General features: G+C 29.8%; 1 long non-coding RNA gene across 2 annotated transcripts; it reads right to left on the reverse strand.

The window, feature by feature from the left end:
* Positions 1–4377: 4377 nt before the first annotated feature.
* On the reverse strand, positions 4378–6954 carry LOC129317096 (uncharacterized). 2 transcript variants are annotated; one of them, XR_008594925.1, is made up of 4 exons: positions 6506–6954; positions 5587–5658; positions 5001–5178; positions 4378–4634 (listed from the first exon to the last, which is right to left on the reverse strand). It is a non-coding gene; the product is annotated as an uncharacterized LOC129317096 (long non-coding RNA). The 2 variants fall into 2 exon arrangements; XR_008594924.1 differs by lacking the exon at positions 4378–4634 and having other exon boundaries at positions 4961–5178; positions 6506–6949.
* Between the last annotated feature and the right edge of the window lie 581 nt (positions 6955–7535).

A 7535-nucleotide genomic window follows, 5' to 3' on the forward strand; every position in this document is an offset into this window, starting at 1 on the left:
ATTATTATAAATTTATATGTAACTTTAAATTCTTGGGGATAGAATGGTTATTAATAAAGTGTTGGATAAAATATGGTAGGTTAGAAAATTCTAATTGTATGGTTGAAAACAATGTACCGAAGAGAAATGTTATATCACGTAAACAGGTTGATATGGCTAAAGCATTAAGGTGAAAATTAGTGACATAAATGATAATGCTTAAACATTATTATCTATAAATCTAAATTGGACTTTTGCAAAGGAGTTCGTTAAAGGATTATTGAGATCTTATCTAAGTTCTGAAATTATTGAGAATTATAAGGTTGAAGAGTGTACAAGGTATATTATCAATTTAGAAGTCATACTTGCATGTTTGGAAATGGTTGGTCAAGAGAATTAAAGGTTATATATTTATTCAATGGTTTGGAATGTCATACATTAGATGTCGTGTAAAAAGCCTAAGGAAAAACTTTTATGTTGTTGCTAAAATTTCAAAGTTTTTTTTTTTATAAATTTTGTTGAATGGATTCTCTTAAAAGAGACTTATTGATTCAAAAGTAAAGTGCATTATAATCTTATTATACTTTATATTGTAAGGAAGGTAGCTCGATTGGAGTTGTAAGAAATGAATTTTGAGCTTTGAAAATATTACAAGTAAGTGAATAGCATCCCAACTAATATTTTAATAAAATTTTTTTATTAAAATATTACATTTTTATGCAAATTTTTTTTACAACAACAATGTGATTATTAGATATTTTGTTAATTAAATTACTTTATTTCATGAAATTATTTTACTAGAATTGATTATTTTAGTTAATCAGTAAATACAAGTTTGGATTCTAATTATGAAATTTCATTCTGAAAATTATTAAATTGCTACGAAAAAAATGATTCATGCAAATTTGATATTAAAAATAAAAAATTTATTTTGAAAATGATGATTTTCTGGCATGTTTAAAAATAAATTTAAAAGAGACTTATTACAAAGCACTAGTTGCTAATGTCAGTTTCGTTAACCCTTAGTGTGCCATGGTCAATGACTAGCTAGTTTAATTTTTATGAGCTTTATTCTCATATTTGTTATTCGTGGGCCTCGTACTCATGTTGGCTTTCGTGGCTTCAAGTTGCGTTTGGTTAGCATTACCCACATGGACTATGTGTCCACATTTGTTTCATAGCTCAAACTGCGTTAGGTTACTTACCCTTATGAACTGTGTGTCCATGTTTGTTTTTGTGACATAAGCTACGTTTGATTATTTACCCTCACGGACTGTGTGTCCACATTTATTAATTATTTTGATAAGTCCCTATAATCATGAATCTAATCATTTGATAATTTTATATTCCATTAGTTTTTATTTAGTAATTTGTTTATAAATATTTATTTCATTTATGTGCTTTCTTGAAATCAAGTGATATTATCATTTGCTATGATAGTTCAATGATTTGCAATTTTATTTAAAATTTTATAGAGCTATTTTATTATGAAATTTATTAAATTTTTACAAAAATTTTGTCTCTTTAACTTACATAGCTATTTCAAACTTTCCATTTTATTTATGTTCTATTATTTATTGTTAGAACGTTATTCACTGAAAAATTATTTTTGGTCTCATATATCTTAGCTAACATTGATCTTGCCAATCCTTGAGCATTTATAGATAGGTGGAGGATTAATTAAAATTTTTCTTTTGATGTAATTATAAATGTTTATGTATCTTATTTTATTTTATTTTTTAAAAAGTACAGTTAGGTGCTCCACATAAGCTATAACTAGGACTTTTATTTTTATATATATGCTGTCTGTCACCTAGAAGGAGCTAAGCGCTTGATTTATTTGATATTTTGATTGCATCAATGTATTGTAAAAATTTTGAGAGATCTTATTTATAGGGAAGATTTTGTCAAAATTTTTATGAACATGTTGAGATTTTATTATAATTGTTAGTGTCAAAAAGTATTATAATTTCTATATAAATTTGATCTAATTTTAGAAATGGAATGACTTTACTATTTAAGACTTATGGGAATGTGTGAAATGGTTCACATCTCATGCCGGTCACTCTTAAATTTTGGGGTGTGATATCACTAAATATTTTTCTATCTTTACCATATTTATTAAATAAAGGCATCATGGATAAGGAGTGGATGTCTATCAATTGTCTATCTAAAGAATATTGGGATTGAGTGGCAGACTTCGTTAAATTTACAGTAAATAATGCAAAAGATCGTGACTGAATTATTTACCCTTGTTTAAGCTATGATAATGTGAAGTCAGTTTCTCTTGAAACATGTGAACTCCACCTATTTAAGTACGAAATTGATTATAGTTACAAGTGTTGGGTAAAGCATGGAGAGATACTTGATTATGTGAACAATAGAAGCTAAGGGCATGTGAAAAGTTGTTCATTATCACTAGACTCCAACATAAGTGTATATGAGACTAACCACTATCTCAAAGAATTAGCCAATGAGATGGAAGGTAAACTCGAGAATTTTTTAGAGAAGTTGGAAAGGTTGAAAACTGATGCGAAGACACCATTGTACAAAGGGTTATTGAGTTCACTCTATTGTTTACTATGCTGAAGTTATACAACTTGAAAGTTACAAGTGGGTGGAGTGATATGAGCTTCTCAAGCTTACTTTCTTTAATGAAACTAATGCTATCGAAGAATAACAAGCTCCCAAGCCGGCTATATGATGTCAAAAAGGTGTTACGCATAATTGGCCTGAGTTATAAGAAGATACATACTTGTGATAACGATTGCATATAGTTTAGGAATGAAGATGAAGAGCTAAGCCATTATCTTAAGTGTAAGGCATCATGCTATAAGCAGAATGGGAAGAGTGTAGAGAAGGCAATGTGATATTTTTCTATTATTCTAAGATTTAGGCTCTTGTATAGCATATGCGAAGAGACAAATAATTTAACATGGCATACAAGTAGAAGGATTAAAGATGACAAGGTTTGTCATCTAGCTGATTCTCCTAAATGAACAAGGTTCAATCATAAGTATCTTGAGTTTAGAAAAGAAGATAGGAACTTATACCTCGCATTATCTACTAATAGGATGAACCCACATGGGATGCTAAGTAGTACTTACAGTACATGGCCTATGATGATGGTTATTTATAACCTTCCGGCCTAGCTTTGCATGAAGTAAAAGTATATCATATTATCATTGCTAATCTCGAGACCTAAGCAACTCGAGAATGACATAGATATTTTGGAACCACTACTTAAAGACTTGAAGCTATTGTGGGAGATGGGTGTGGAGATATATGATGCCTACAAAGAAGAGATATTTAATTTGAAGCTATGCTTTTCAATATAATCAATGGCTTTTCAATATATGGAAATCTATCAGGTTATATCATCAAAGGACAATTTGGATGCTCTATTTATAAAGAAGACACATTCAGTGAGGTTGCAACATGTTATGAAGAATGTATACCTTGGACATCACAGATGGTTGACATCATAGATAGTTATCAAGGTATACATATTCAATTATCATTAATTATGTTAGTAACATAATTATAAGTCATGTTATGTCATTGATTAGTTTTTTTTATCCATTGTGTGATTGTAATGCCCAAAACAACATGACAAAGCCAAGGATTGTGGATATGCTGTCATGAAGTTTATGAAGTATATAATCCAGCATCCTCCTGCAAGAACTCTTTCAAACAATGTATGTATATTGTTAACATTATAATCATTATATTATTTTTATTAATTAACATGAATTTAATTTGTTGTTGTTTTTGCATTGATTAGTACTACGAGGACACTTACTGTGACGTATATACTAAGGCTTAAATCGAAGAAGTCCTTGAAGAGTTAGCACGCAGTATTTTCCAAACATGATTTAGCTATAACAACCAATAATAGTGAAGAAATACATCATATAAGTATATATTTAAAGTTAACATAGATATAGGTATACTTTACTAACTTTTTGGGATTTGGAGCTTTATTTTGGCCATTAATTGTTTTAAGTTATAAACAACATCAAATTTTATATAATTTATGCAGGAATTCATAATGTAAATTTCATGTATATAATTATTGTTAGATGTTGAAATTTTGTTTTGGGTGCTGGAAATGTATTTTAAAATGTTCAATGCAAGAGGGCTAATAAAAATGTAAAAAGAATAGGAAAAAAAATTGATCACAATATTATACAGTTATTTTGGAAAACCATTTAATATTGTGTCACATTCCGAAATTAAGGGTATGGCCATCATGGAATATGAGGAAAATTCATATTCCATAAGCCTTAATAATTAAAAATTATGTTAAAATATTAATATATGTAAGTTATATATAATAATAAAGTTTGTAAAGTCTTAAATATTTTGTAAAAATTTTGATAGAATCTTCCCTATAACTCAAACCTTTTAAAATTTCCACAACAATAATAGCACCTGTCAACCAGACCAGCAAAGAGACTAGCTCCTTTCCAGCAATTTACATAATAACAAAATAAGATTAGGAGCTAACTATGGTATATGTGAAACACTAAGTAATGATTACAAAATACAATACATAATTTTACCAAAACAATAATCGCAATACGATTTCTCTTTCCCAAAAAGGCAAATGGCCTCTCAATGATCCGTTGAAGGCGTAGAGTTAGCTATACCATCTAAGACCAAAGAAATTACTGGTCAATAGCATTCCAATTATATATATGTATATAAATATATGAAGACCTTAATGAATAAATTTAATTTAAAAATTTTGAAATAATGAACCATGAACTAAAACTAATAATAATAAACAATAAATTTTCTCAATGATACAATCATGAATTTGAACAATGTTAATAGGACAAAACAATTTATCAAAATTTATAATGTTCATAAAATATAAAAATTTCAAGCAATAGTATGACTAGGTAGAATGCTTTTAAAAAAATAATATAAAAATAATGAATTTTAAGTTTAGATTTAGGAGGGCTTTATGAGAACGAATAGCAAGCGTGGATACACAATCCACGAAGATAACTAACCAAGCATAGATACACAGTCCATGAGGGTAAGTAACCAATCAAGTGTGGTTGAAAGTCATGAAACAAGCACGGCTAGAGCGACAAGTCAAGCGCAGGCATGAAGCCCACGAATAAGCATGAGTACAATGTTCACGAATAATCATCCCTTTGTTCCACATGCGTTAACCTGCATACGGGGCTAGCGCCTCCCATAAACACCCTGTTAGCTAGATGTACTATGGCACGCCAAAGGCTACCGGAACTATCGTTAGCATCCAGCATTATGAACTCAATCTCCCTCATTAAAATCAAGTGTGTATGGAGAAAGAAAATTAGTTTCAAACTTCTCACTTTCAAATATTATTCAACTTTCATTTTTCATTGCCCAAAATTATTATCATTTCCTCCATATACAAATCATTGCAATAAAAAATTTTATATCAACGTAGGATTAAATAATTAAACTACTTATCATAAATAATACCATTAATATGGAAATAGGATTAACAAGAATATGTAAACAATCTATAAAGCAATAATAATATTTAAATAAAGAAATTTTTATAAACACTTTACTGAAAACATATTCGAAACGTCATCCACTCACCTGGAACTCTTCAAGAATTCTAAAACTTGACCCCCTTAAGTTCTCAATTACTTCAGTGATTCTCCAAATAATCTGACACATAATCCAACAATCCTCTTGTCATTATGAATTTCCTTTCTTGATATAAACAAGCAAAATTAACATTTAAATTCTTCAATAATTATTTAAATTTTTCATTAACCCCTAAACATTCACTGAACCCTCCAATAACTTCTATCAAGTAGAGCAACAATACTTAGCAACATTTAACCTTAACCATTAATTTAACCCTTATTTCAAACTTAACAAAAATCTTAATTATCATATAGTTTGACAAGTTCCTTTTAGGTGTTACACGATTCCAATGAGTAATTCAAATTTATAACTTGTATGTAAAGACATTCTATCCAACTTTAAGGATTCAAATAATCACATTATTATTATTATTATTATTATTATTATTATTATTATTTTCAAATCACCTTTGTAACATCCTCTAACAAATATTTCAACAAACATTTTATAGGCATCAATATTCAAGTTTTATATTTAAGCTATTCTCTTTCAACTTCACCCTAACAAATTCTTCAACATCACCCAATCTAAACAAAATTAGTTCAACTTAAAAATTATGACCCTTGAGTATATCATTCTCAAAGTTTAAGATGAATTGTCTCTTCCTATAACAGCACGACAGCAACAGAAAACACGCTAAAATTCGGTAATTTCACGGACACACAGAGCAAACCACACTCTAACGCACAGCAACAACAGTCCACACTCACAAGTGCAGAAAATTATTTCCAATTCAATTTAAATTTCTTCATTCTTTCATCACACGGATAGCAGCAGCACAAGAGGGAAAAAAAAAAACTTCAACTAATAATTCACACACTCATGCACACAAGATTATCAGGAAGAAGATCGCAACGCTTCTCACCTTAATCATAGACAGCACAGCAAGAAAGGAGAAGATTTGCAGGAGCTGTACAGGGGAGAGGGAGCCCGACAGAACTCAGTGGTGAAGGAGGAAAGAGACGCTGTTGCACAAAGGAGGAGGACGAAGGACGAGCTTCACTCACCAGCACCTAAATGATGCCAACGAGGAAGAGAGAAGAAGGAATCGATGGTGAAACAAAGAACAGGGGAACCACGAACTCGTGACTCCGACCTCGTCAACGGTGAGTCCACGGCAAACCTGGACACCAGCGACGGACGAACCAGCAGCACTGAAGAGGCATGGGTTGACAACGAGCGAAAGGGAATCGACAAGAAGAGCCAGAGGAGTGGATTGATGATGAAGAACCAGAGGAGGGTAATGGCGGTGGAGAGAAGGAAGAAATGAACGCTACAGCGCTCTTTTTCGCACAGCAAAAGGATTAAAAATCTGAAATGAGAACAATTGGGGAAAACTACAGAAAAGGGCCAAAATTTCTCTGTTATAACAGAAAAAAACAAGGGCATTTTTGGTAATTTTTTAAAATTAAAAAAAAAATAAATTAACCTATTGTTCAGTGAGAATTCAAACTTTAGATCTTTCAAGTAAGCTATTAGCATAATTTCACTAAGTTACTACTTTTCATTTGTCATAAAATTAATTTAAATAAAATATACATTGAGAGATTTTTTTTTGGGTCATTACATATTGTGACCAAATATATAATAAAATAATATTCAACAATTTGAAATAGAACCGTTGAATATTTTTAAATACTAAGTAGTTATACGGATAAAACCATTGATATTTACATAATATGCAACAGTTATATTTAAATATTGTTGAATATTAACATATATTAAACAGTTTTGTAAAAGAAATGTTGAATATTTTGGCAATTAATATTTATTGATTAAAAACTATTAAATATGTGCATTGGAAATATTCAGTGTTTAATTATTCAATGATTTATAACCGTTTAATATTATTAAAAATAATCGTTTTACATATCTTGTTTTGTAGTAGTACTTGT

This window comes from Prosopis cineraria, unplaced genomic scaffold (genome assembly GCF_029017545.1).
Source record: "Prosopis cineraria cultivar Desert tree isolate PC_DT_omini unplaced genomic scaffold, ASM2901754v1 PC8, whole genome shotgun sequence".
NCBI classification, from domain to species: Eukaryota; Viridiplantae; Streptophyta; class Magnoliopsida; order Fabales; family Fabaceae; genus Prosopis; species Prosopis cineraria.